The 13,494-nt window shown below is 31.1% G+C and overlaps 1 pseudogene; it reads left to right on the plus strand.

Moving 5' to 3' along the window:
* The first annotated feature begins 3,122 nt into the window (after positions 1 to 3,122).
* LOC125832998 (bi-functional coumaroyl CoA and feruloyl CoA ortho-hydroxylase F6H2-2-1-like) lies at positions 3,123 to 12,535 on the plus strand (annotated as a pseudogene).
* Positions 12,536 to 13,494: the final 959 nt, after the last annotated feature.

Genomic DNA, 13,494 nt, shown 5'->3' on the forward strand with positions numbered 1-13,494 from the left:
TTCTTAGTTAACTCTAATTTTGTTTTTTTTTTCTTAGTTAACTCTAATTTTGTTTTTTTAAAAATGTAAATAGCTTTTTTTTTTAAAAAAATTCCTCAACCCTGTTAAAGAAAAAAGTGCCGAGTTTTTTTTTTATAAAACTATATATCTTATTTTGATATTATATTATTAACAAAAAAGAACAAATAAAACCACAACGAACAAATCATTTGTTGTGCTCGACACCGACGATCACCCTATGATTGAACCCATTTATATAAAATCTTGGGTCTGTCACAAAATAATGTAAGTTCATTCATTGAATTGTTGGTGTGTAACACTATGACAATTTTAAATTTGAACTCTATAACTTAAAAAAAGTACTTTCTTAAAAGCGGATACCGAATATAGAATAAGAAAAAACATGTACTCGTAATGGGTAGTAATTATCTCCGCCTTCAATAAGAGATCTCGAATTTAGAAATAAATTTACTTTCAGTTTTGAAGAGGATACTGAATACAAAATGAGGGGGGGGGGGGGGGGGGCGGACACCTACTTAAATGCTGCTTATCATTTTCTAAGATCGTGACCGGTAGTAACTATCTCCATCATCAACTATAGATTTCGAGTTTGGAATGAATTTACTGTCACTCCTAAGACTGGAATTAATATAGGGTGATGAAACCCCCCAATCATCAAAGATTGTGATAGGTAGTCTCTCAATACGAAAACTAGTATCAAATGTCGAGTTTTGACTATCAAATACTACGTAAATTTTACTAAAGTTCACCCTAACAACAAAAACTTATTCATGAAAATATGATCCATCAAATCCATCCAAGTTTAACTTGATCATTGATCCATTTATTTACTAGCTCAACTCGTTAATAAACAGTGTTGATATATTTTAAAATGTAGTCCGACCTTTTACCCATTATAAATTAGGGTATAATTTCACATTTCTTGAATTTTGAGCATTTGGTGAAATTTAACTATTTCACATTTGACACTATCTAATACGTTTGGAGAGAGACAAATTAATGGACTGATTTTCTAGCAAACGAAGAACACGAGCATGAAGAAGATTTAGTAATGTATAAGGAAATGCACTCAAGCATATGAAATTTTTTCTTCTAACAGATTTAAGTGGTACTGCTTTTATAAGACTTTCAAAAACTTTTTCCTTCTTATTCCAAAAAATAATAATACACATTCGGTATATATCCCAAGCAAATCTTCTCAATTGTCATAATAATATATAGCTATAAAATTATAATATTAAAAGCAAAATAAAGTATTAAATTATAATATTACTATTTTTACTGATATTTTTTTATGGATATAATAGAGAATACGGATTTCAAAAAGATGTGAATGTTATTCAAACCAATCACAATTCATTTATATGATACCAAAAAGCCACCTCATCGATTTTCAAATAGCTATTTCTAGAAGATAAATTTTATGATATTGGTGTTTGATTCAAACTGAGTTCAAATAAATTTGAATTTAAATCGGAAAGTCTCAAACTGAGAGGTAAAACACTCTAATAGAGACGAATCTATATTCAGAAAAAATTGAATCCAAAATATTAGATTAAAAATGAGAGGTAAAACACTCTAATAGAGACGATTAATATGAACGCGAACATCATGTCTAACGCAGAATTCTCAGGACAACAGATCTTGGATAGTCGGATGATGTTACAAATTCATAGTACCCAGTGATCGATTACTTGTGTATGGCCTGCATTTGTGTGTCCTAACTTGTATGTTACATTCATGAAAATATGATTCGTCAAATCCGTCTAAGTTTGGCCTAGTCATTGGTTCTAGTAATATGATTCATCAAATCCGTTCAAGTTTGGCCTAGTCATTGGTTCGTCTATTTACTACCTCAACTCATTTCAACTCATTAAAAGACTAGGTTGATATGTTGCGGAATGTAGTTCCCCTTATTAATTTGTTATTTATAATTTAACTTGTATAAATTAGTGTATAATTCTACATTTCTTGAATTTTGAGCATTTGGCATAGTTGATTTTTTTTTGTATAAATTAACTTTTGACATTATCAAACACATTTATTTAGAGAGAGGCAAATACGTGCATTTTCTAACAAATGAAGGACACTAAACATTTGAATTTTTTAAGTGGTAATGCTTTTAAAAGAATTTTTAAAGCTTTTTCCTACTTAGTAAAAAATATAATCCACATTTAATATATGTCTCCATCAAATTTATAGCTATAAAAGTTATACTATGAAAAGTAAATAAGAAAATTAAATTATATCTGTTTTTACTGATAATTTTTATGGATATAATATACAAAATTCATCATTCATAACAACCGACAAAAAGGTTATGGATGTTATCTACAAACCACAATTCATCTATGGACATCAAGAAGCCACCTCACCAATGTCCAAATAGCTATTTTATGATAATGATGTTTGATTAAATAAAAAATAAAAATTCAAAATACTAAATAAAAAATCAATTCAAGAATTTTGTTTAGGTCATTAATATATCATGCACATACCCCATCCCTACTCCCTTCAAATAATAGATTAATCATTCGATATTTGATATTCATATTGAATCCAACTAAAATTGAATTTGCACCGAAAAGTTTTATATTGAAAAGTAAAATAATCTCTAATAAGAACAATATTGTATTTGGAAAAATTCGAATACAAGACATTTGATTAAAAATGAAAAATATTTACCACTTCACCATAATCTCCCATTGCTAGATGAAAGTATGATTCAATCTTCCATCATTTCATAGCCAGCCCCCTTTTGCCCCACCCTCCCTTGAAATAATAGAAGAAGGAATAATATTTTTTTTTATCATCCGAGGTTTGATATTCATATTGAGTCCAATGAAATTTGAATTCGCACCAAAAAGTCTCATATTCAGAGGATGTTTTTTAAACAAGTCAATTCTGTATTCAGGAAATTTGAATCTAAAACATCTAATTAAAGACGAAAAAGTATTTACCACTTTATAATAATCCATCGATGTTAAAGTAATGATTCAATCTTTCCTCATTTCATAGTCCACTCCCCTTCTTTCCTCTCCCCCCATACACACCCCTCTCAAACCCACCGCTAAAAAACCCCCCAAATTTCTTTCTTTCATTAGTACACACTCATCAAGATTCAACACAAATGCCTTCATCAAAATTTGAACCAAATGATGACATACTTGATTTTGTAATCAAGAAAGCAAATGGACTAAAAGGCCTAGTAGACACAGGCCTTGAAAACATCCCAAATCAATGTATTCAACCAAAAGACCAAAGACTAGAAAAATCTCAAATTAACAATCAAGAATCAATCCCAACAATTGATTTATCAAATTTTGATAATTTAAGTGTTGAAAAATCAATTCAAGATGCCGCAAGCAAGTGGGGTTTCTTCCAAATCATCAATCATGGCATCCCAATTGAAGTTCTTGATGATTTAAAGGAAGCAGGACACAAATTCTTTGAATTGCCATCTGAAGAAAAAGTTAAGTATAACAAAGAGAGCTAAATGCTGGTGAATCTGTGTTGATGTTTTGGAGTGCTATTGGTGAGAAAGATGAAAAAGTTTTGGAGTGGAGGGATGGTATAAGACATGGTTGTAATCCACAAAATGATAGCAATCTTTGGCCTCCTCAAACAAGGTAACTTTTTGGGGTTTTCTGCTTCATGTAATTTATAGGTCACGAGTTTCCAAGTATTACTTTTGCGAGTTTCATATCTTTTACTATAAAGTGTTTGTGTTTCTGAACTATCACCAACTATTTATCAAAATACATTCCAAAACTGACTAGATCAAGTGTTTGTATACAATGCGTCACAGCTTAATTTGCCCATAGAATTTTGGCCAAATGGCAAAGTAATTTTGATGATAGTCCATTTAGGAAAGGAAACTCGTGAAAACGTGATACTTCAGATGTGTTTTTTATCATCATCTCAAGACTTTTTTTATAACGGTATATATATATATATCTTTTTTACAATTACATATCCACTATAATCTCACAAGTAGAGTATGGAGAGGGTAGGATATACGTAGACTTTACCTCTATCTTTGCTACATAAAGAGGTTGTTTTTATAGACTCTCGAAACATTCTTAGTAAAATTTATGACTTTGACATTGAATCTTGAACATTATTAGCAAAATTCTTGACCTTGCCATTAAATTTTGAACACTCTTGGTGAAATTTCTGACTTTGATATTGTTTTACAGGAATCAAGTCTTGGAGTATCAAAAGTGGGCTACACCACTTGCTAAAAAATTGCTTGAGGTGCTATTGAAGGGTCTCAATGTCAATGAAATTGATGAATCTTTAGAACCTCTCTTGATGGGAACTATGGCTATCAATATAAACTACTATCCACCTTGCCCAAATCCAAATATCGCCATTGGTTTTCGTAGACACTGCGACATGTCCTGCATAACTCTGCTCCTCCAGGACGACACGGGAGGCCTATATGTCCAAGGGACTAAAGGTGATAACTGGATTCACGTAAATCCTATCAAAGGTGCCTTGGCGGTTAACATAGGTAACTCGTTGCAAATCATGAGCAACGATCAATACAAGAGTATCGAGCATTGTGTAGCAGTTGATTCTAGCAGGGCTCGAATATCTGTACCGCTATTTGTGAATCCTAGCCCTGATAGTATCATTGGTCCATTCCCCCAAATACTCAAAGATGGAGAAAAATCAGTGTACAAACATATTTTGTTCTCTGATTATTGGGATCATTACTTCAGTAAGAGGCCCTCTGGTAATGCATCACTAGATTTTGCTAAAAATTTGATGTTTTAATTCACAAATTTCTTTGTTATGCAATGACAAAAAGTATTTCTTTATGTAACCGGTGAGTTTGTGTGATTGTATTGTTATCTTATTTTGATCTAATGATTTCATAATCTTATTTTGCCCTTCATCCTACTTTTTGTTTATAAAAACTTTGCCCCATATTTTATTTTCAATGTAATAATGTCAGGGGTGGACCCACATGTTGAACCCACTCGGTTGGAAAATTTATTATTTATATAAGGAGAATTAATGTTAAATCAGTATAATTATATATTTAAACCACAATGAACAAAGTGTGGCATGTTACTGCTTTTGGTTCAATATCACTGTGTATTCATATTAAGTAGCCAAATAATAAAAAAAATTGACCAATCATATTCAATATGCTAGTCACTAATAAATTTATCACCAATATATTTTATTTTATTTTTAAATTTTATATTGTATATTTTGTCTTCTTACTCAAACTCCATAAAAATCTTAAATCTGTTTTACTTCTAAAAACATTTAATCATTTATAATTGAATTTTTGTAGTCTCTTTCTTAGTTTTTTGCTATAATTTGTTATTTTGATGAGATTATATATAGTTTCTTAGTTAACTTTAATTTTGTTTTTTGTTTTTTAAATGTAAATAGATTTTTTTAAAAATAAATTCCTCAACTTTGTTAAATAATTAAAAAGTGCCGAGTTTTTCTAAAAAAAACTTTATATCTTATTTTGATATTAAATTATTAAAAAAAGAATAAATAAAAGCGCAACGAGCAAATCATTTGTTGTGCTTGATGTTGCTTACACTATCGTCGCATCCTATGATTTAACTCACTTATATAAAATTTTGAGTCCGCATTGAATAATGTAAGTTCATTCATTATTCATTGAATTGTTGGTGTGTAACACTATGACAATTTTAAATTTGAACTCTATAATTTAAAAAATGTATTTTTTTAAAAGCGGATACTGAATATAGAATAAGAAAAAATATGTACTCGTGATGGGTAGTAATTATCTCCGCCTTCAATTAGAGATCTCGAATTTAGAAATAAATTTACATTCAGTTTTGAAGAGGATATTGAATACAAAATGAGGAGCGGAGGGGGCACCTACTTAAATGCCGCTTATCATTTTCTAAGATCGTGACCGGTAGTAGCTATCTCCATCATCAACTATAGATTTCGAGTTTGGAATGAATTTACTTTCACTCCTAAGACTGGTATCAATATAGGGTGACGAAATCCCCCAATCATCAAAGATTGTGATAGGTAGTCTCTCAATACGAAAACTAGTATCAAATGTCGAGTTTTGACTATCAAATACTACGTAAATTCTACTAAAGTTCACCCTAACAACAAAAACTTAGTCATGAAAATATGATCCATCAAATCCATCCAAGTTTAACCTGATCATTGATCCATTTATTTACTAGCTCAACTCGTTAATAAACAGTGTTGATATATTTTAAAATGTAGTTTCCGACCTTGTACCCATTATAAATTATTGTATAATTTCACATTTCCTGAATTTTGAGCATTTGGTGAAATTTAACTATTTCACCTTTGACACTATCTAATACGTTTCGAGAGAGGCAAATTAATGGACCGATTTTCTAGCAAACGAAGAACACAAGCATGAAGAAGATTTAGTAATGTATAAGGAAATGCACTCAAGCATATGAAATTTTTTCTTCTAACAGATTTAAGTGGTACTGCTTTTATAAGACTTTCAAAAACTTTTTCCTACTTATTCCAAAAAATAATAATACACACACGATATATATCCCAAGCAAATCTTCTCAATTGTCATAATAATTTTTAGCTATAAAATTATAATATTAAAAGCAAAATAAAGTATTAAATTATAATATTACTATTTTTACTGATATTTTTTTATGGATATAATAGAGAGTACGAATTTCAAAAGGATGTGAATGTTATTCAAACCAATCACAATTCATTTATATGATACCAAAAAGCCACCTCATCGATTTTCAAATAGCTATGAAAATAAATTTTATGATAAACTGAATCCAAATAAATTTGAATTTACATCGTAAAGTCTCATACTGAGAGGTAAAACACTCTAATAGAGACGACTCTATATTCAGAAAAAATTGAATCCAAAATATTTAATTAAAAATGACAAAATATTTAGCACTCCATCACAACCCCCTCGTTGCTAGATGAAGTAATGATTCAATCTTAAATCATTCCATAGTAAACCCCCCTTCTCCCCACCCCCACCCCCCCCCCCACCCAACACACCCCCTCAAACCCACCATTAAAAAAACCTCAAATTTCCTTCTTCCACTAGTACACACTCATCAAGATTCAACACAAATGTCTTCTTCAAAATTTGAACCAAATGATGACATACTTGATTTTGTAATCAAGAAAGCAAATGGACTAAAAGGCCTAGTAGACACAAACCTTGAAATTATCCCAAATCAATGCATTCAACCAAAAGAACAAAGACTAGACAAGTCTCAAATTGACAATCAAGAATCAATCCCAACAATTAATTTATCAAATTTTGATGATTTAAATGTTGAAAAAGCAATTCAAGAAGCAGCAAGCAAGTGGGGTTTCTTCCAAATCATCAATCATGGGATCCCAATTGAGGTACTTGAAAATTTGAAGGATGCGGCACACAAATTCTTTGAATTGCCAGCTGAAGAAAAAGTTAAGTATCATAAAGAAAAAGTTAGTCCTTGTGAATCTGTGTTGATGTTTTGGAGTGCTATTGGTGAGAAAGATGAGAAAGTTTTGGAGTGGAGGGATACTATAAGACATGGTTGTAATCCACAAAATGATAGCAATCTTTGGCCTCCTCAAACAAGGTAACTTTTTGGGGTTTTCTACTCTGTGTAATCAATAGGTCATAGGTTTTCAAGTAGTATTACTTTTTGGGAGGTGTTGCATTTCTGAACTATCACCAACTATTTATCAAAACATATTTAAAAACTAACTAGATTAAGTGGTTGAATACAAAATTATCTCAAAATTTTATAATGGTACTCTATAACTTAAATCAAAAGTATATTGTATATGTAGGAGAAAAGTTATCTTTTATACTCTTACATATTCAATATAATTTCACAAGTAGGGTATGTAAAGGGTAGGATATACACAAATTTTTCCTCTGTCTTAGCAACATAAGGAGGTTTTTGTTTAACTCTCGAAACATTTTTAGTGAAATTCTTAACTTTTACGTGGAATCTTGAACGTTATTAGCAAAAAAATTGGCCTTCCCATTAAACTCTGAATGCTCTTAGCAAAATTCCTGACTTTGTTATTGATTTATAGGGACCAAGTTTTGGAGTATCAAAAGTGGGCTAAACCACTTGCTAAAAAATTGCTTGAGGTGCTATTGAAGGGTCTCAATGTCAATGAAATTGACGAAGCTTTAGAACCTCTCTTGATGGGAACTATGTCTATAAACATCAACTACTATCCACCATGCCCAAATCCAAGTATCGCCATTGGTTTTCGTAGACACTGCGACATGGACTGCATAACTTTGCTCCTCCAAGACAACACGGGAGGCTTATATGTTCGAGGGACTAAAGACAACTGGATCCACGTAAATCCTATCAAAGGCGCCTTAGCGGTTAATATAGGTGACTCATTGCAGATCATGAGCAATGATCGATACAAGAGTATTGAGCATTGTGTAGATGTTGATTCGAGCAGGGCTCGAATATCCATACCGCTATTCGTGAATCCTAGTTTTGATAGTGTCATTGGTCCATTCCCACAAATGTTAAAAGATGGAGAAAAACCAGTGTACAAACATATTTTGTTCTCTGATTATTGGGATCATTGCTTCATTAAGAGGCCTTATGGTAAAGCATCACTAGATTTTGCTAAAATTTGATGCTTTATTTTTCAAAGTTCTTGTATGTTAATGTTTTTGTATTATAAATATGTTATTGTAATGATGAAACTGTTATTTTATGTAACTTGCAATTTGGTGTGATCGTGTCCGTTATTTATTTATTTTTTCTTTATCTTGCCCTTTTTTATAATTTAATAATCCTATTTTACACTTTTTAAAAACGTGGTGAAACTCTTAGGGTGTTGTTTGGAGTCTGAAGTGCCTCTACTAGTCATGAATTCATTTCCAAAGGTACCCTCTATACTATATTCATGACGTGGAGATCAAACACGTTGGTTTTCATGGGAAACCTTCACATTTTAGGTTAAGTTTTATTTTCAATTTATTCAAAAGAAAAGAAAATTTATAAAAAAAATACATGTTTCTTTTAATTTAGAGTTTTATAAATAAACTAGTGTTTCTTAAGTATATTTTTAGACTAGCTATTTAATTTTTCTTATATTAATTCAAAATAATTAGCTAATATTTTTATTATTATAATTTTATATAGAAGACTACAACACACAAGAGGACTCTCCACTTTGGCTCTTAGCCTGCAACGTAAGACAATAAATAATCTTGAAATCAGGGGTGTTACAATAATACTATTTTTATTGATAATTTTTATAGATATCGGAGTGCATGATATATTAATTTATTTGTTTTAATTTATTTGGCACGAATAAAATTAACACAATTAATTATATGTTTTTATAATATTAAAATATTTTAAATTATTAATTATTATTATTTTTAGTATCTTTAATGTAATTTTTTCATTCCCACTATTTTAACTTATGTACACTAACAAAATTTTGTAAATCACCTATTCCCACTTACTTTATATGGTAAAAAAATTCATCATTCATGACAATTGACAACTTGACAACAAAGATGTGGATGTTATTCAAACAAATCACAATTCATCCATATGGACACCAAGAAGCCTTCTCACCAAGCTACTTTTTATGATGATAATGATGTTTGACTATACATAAAAGAAAAAGAAAAAATTAAAATATTAAATAAAAATTAATTCAAAAATTTTGTTTGGGTCGTTAATATATCATCCATATACCGCAACCCCATTCCCTTAAAATAATAGAATGAAGAAATAATTTAATTGTTCTAACAAATTTATAAAAAATCATATGAACACAAATATAATGCACGTGTTCAAAAACTAGCGCTAACTATTATGACACAAGGTAACACATTATTGCCAAATGCCAATACTAGCGGGTCCCCACCTCGGGATTTGCACCTCAGACTTCAGTGTCGAGGTGGGTGGGGTGGGGGTGGGGGGTGGGGGGTACGGAGACAGAACAATTATAACGTTTTCAAAATGTCAAAGAAAAGAAATGATAAAACAAGATTTTTTATAAAATCATTGAAGCCACTAATTAAAGGAAAATAAAGAGTAGTCACTTTTTCATAATTTGATTTATCATATACTATGTGAATACTACAAAAAAATTAATAAATTATACTATTTTTAACTGATAATTTTTATGGATATAATATACAAATTTCGTTATTCATGCATTTGGACATCAAGAAGCCACATCACCAATTTTCAAATAACTATTTTATGATGATGATGTTTGATTAAGCATAAAATAAAATTAAAAAATTGAAATACTAAATTAAAAAATCAATTCAATTATTAGAAGGAGTGATTTTTTTTCAATATTCTTATTGAGTCTAACTAAATTTGAATTCGCATAAAAAAGTTTCATATTGAGAGGTAAAACGCTCCTCTAATTAACAAAGACGACTATGTATTCAGAAAAATTCGAATTCAAGCCATTTGATTAATGATGAAAAATATTTACTACTCCTCCATAACCCATCGTTGCTAGATGAAAGAATGATTCAATCTTTCATCATTTCATAGCCAACCCCCAACCACCCACACACTCCTCTCAAACCCACCATAAAAAACCCCACAAATTTCCTTCTTCCATTAGTACACACTTATCAATATTCAACACAAATGCCTTCTTCAAAATTTGAACCAAATGATGACATATTTGATTTTGTAATCAAGAAAGCAAATGGACTAAAAGGCATAGCAGACACAAGCCTTGAAATTATTCCAAATCAATGCATTCAACCAAAAGAACAAAGACTAGACAAATCTCAAATTGACAATCAAGAATCAATCCCCACAATTGATCTGTCAAATTTTGATGATTTAAATGTTGAAAAATCAATTCAAGAAGCAGCAAGCAAGTGGGGTTTCTTCCAAATCATCAATCATGGGATCCCAATTGAAGTTCTTGAAGATTTGAAAGAAGCAGGACACAAATTCTTTGAATTGCCAGCTGAAGAAAAAGTTAAGTATTATAAAGAAAATGTTGGTGCTGATGAATCTGTGTTGTTGTATTGGAGTGCTATTGGTGACAAAGATGAGAAAGTTTTGGAGTGGAGGGATAGTATAAAACATGGTTGTAATCCAGAAAATGATAGCAATCTTTGGCCTCCTCAAACAAGGTAACTTTTTTGGGTTTTTTGTTCAATGTAATCTATAGATCATGTGTTCTTAAGTAAGTAAAAAAACATACCTAAAGTGTTACTTTTTTCGTGAGTTCAATATCTTAACGGTAAGATGTTTATGAAAACACACTTCGAAGCTAATTAGACCAAATGTTTGAATACAATCGCTAAAAAGTGTTTGAACAACTTAATTTGCCTATAGAATTTCGTTAACATGGAAACTGACTCATTAATTTAGAGGTGTGTTTTGATAGTTAGTTGATGATAGTTCAAAAGAAGACTTACAAAACATGATATTTCAGGTGTATTTTTTGCCATTATCTCTAACTTTAATAGTGGTGTAAATAACTTAAAGTCAAAAGTATATTGCATGTGTTGGAGAAAAAATTATCTTTATACGATAATATATTCAGTATAATCGCACACAAGTAGGGTATGGGAAGGATAGGATGTACGCATATCTTATTTTGCCTTTACATGGTAAAAATATTATTTTCAATAAATTCTCGAACACACTTCGTAAAATTTATGACTTTGACATTAAATCTTGAATGTTTTTAGCAAAATTCTTGACATTGCCATTAAATTCCGTACGCTCTTAACTAAATTTTTGACTTCGTCACTGATTTATAGGAACCAAGTCTTGGAGTATCAAAAGTGGGCAAAACCACTTGCTAAAAAGTTGTTAGATGTACTATTGAAGGGTCTCAATGTCAATGAAATTGATGAATCTTTAGAACCTCTCTTGATGGGAACTATGGCTATCAACATAAACTACTATCCACCATGTCCAAATCCAAGTATCACCATTGGTTGTCGTCGACACTGCGACGTGTCCTGCATCACTCTGCTCCTCCAGGACGACACGGGAGGCCTATATGTCCGAGGGACTAAAGGCGACAATTGGATCCACGTAAATCCAATCAAAGGTGCCTTAGCAGTTAACATAGGTGACTCGTTGCAGATCATGAGCAATGATCGATACAAGAGTATCGAGCATTGTGTAGCGGTTGATTCAAGCAGGGCTCGAATATCTGTACCGCTATTTGTGAATCCTAGCCTTGACAGTGTCGTTGGTCCATTCCCACAAATGCTAAAAGACGGAGAAAAACCAGTGTACAAACATGTCTTGTTTTCTGATTATTGGGATTATTTCTTTAGTAAGAGGCCTTCTGGTAAAGCATCACTAGATTTTGCTAAAATTTGATGCTTTGATTTACAATTTTTTTGTTATTATATTATTAATCTATTATTATAATGACGAAAACTGTTATTCTATGTAACTAGTAATTTGGTGTGATTGTGTAAGTTATTTTTTCCCTTTATCTTGCCCGCCCTTATGATTTAATAATCCTATTTTAATCCTTTTATCTTACTTTTTGTTTATAATAACCTTGCCTTATGCATTAATTATTAACCAAAAGTTTCAAATTTGAAATAAGTTTGTCTTTGGTCCCAAAACAGGTATGGGTATAAGATGAGGAAAAAAGGTTAAATAACATTGACATCACCAGCTTAAGTATCTCAATTATTAACTAGAAATCTCGCAATTTAAAATGAATTCACCTTTAGCTTCAAAAAGTATATCGAATATAGAATGAGAAAAAACACTTACTTAAATAACGCTATCACAACTAAAGATCATGACGGATAGTAACTATCTCCATCATTAACTATAAGTCTGAAGTTCGAAATGTATTTGCTAAACTCCTAAAATGGGTATCAAATACAGAATGGATAACGAAAAACCCCAATTTAAATGACACTATAATCACCAAAGATTATAATGGGGTAATCTCTCAATATCTCAAGTTTGGAATTAATTTGCTTTCAGCTCCAAAGTGAATACCGTATACATAATGAGAAAAAAATACCTACTTAAATAACACTATCATCGCCAAAGATCTATCATCAGAAATCTCGAGTTTGGAAATGAATTTGCTTTCAATGGGATGTTTTCTATTTACATTCCCGTCACTTAGAAAGAGCGGCTAAACGATCGGACTAGAGAGGCGCAGATAGCGTGACCGCCTTACCCGTCATTGAAACACAAGCCAGAGACGTATCGGCCTATATTTCTGTCAATATGATCCCCATTACGGATAGACAAATATGTTTGAAAACAGAGCTCGTTTATCACGGAATTAAAGCTAATATAAATATCAAATACTAGATGGATAACGAAAACCCCCAACACTACAATCACCAAAGATTGTGATGGATAGTCACTCAACTAGAGATCTCAAATTTGAAATTAATTTCATTCAACTTCAAAACGAGTACCGAGCAACAATACCAAACCATAAACCAGACAGATATTTTCCCCC

Source organism: Solanum verrucosum, unplaced genomic scaffold, assembly GCF_900185275.1.
Source record: "Solanum verrucosum unplaced genomic scaffold, falcon-dt-bn FXZP01000016.1, whole genome shotgun sequence".
NCBI lineage: Eukaryota > Viridiplantae > Streptophyta > Magnoliopsida > Solanales > Solanaceae > Solanum > Solanum verrucosum.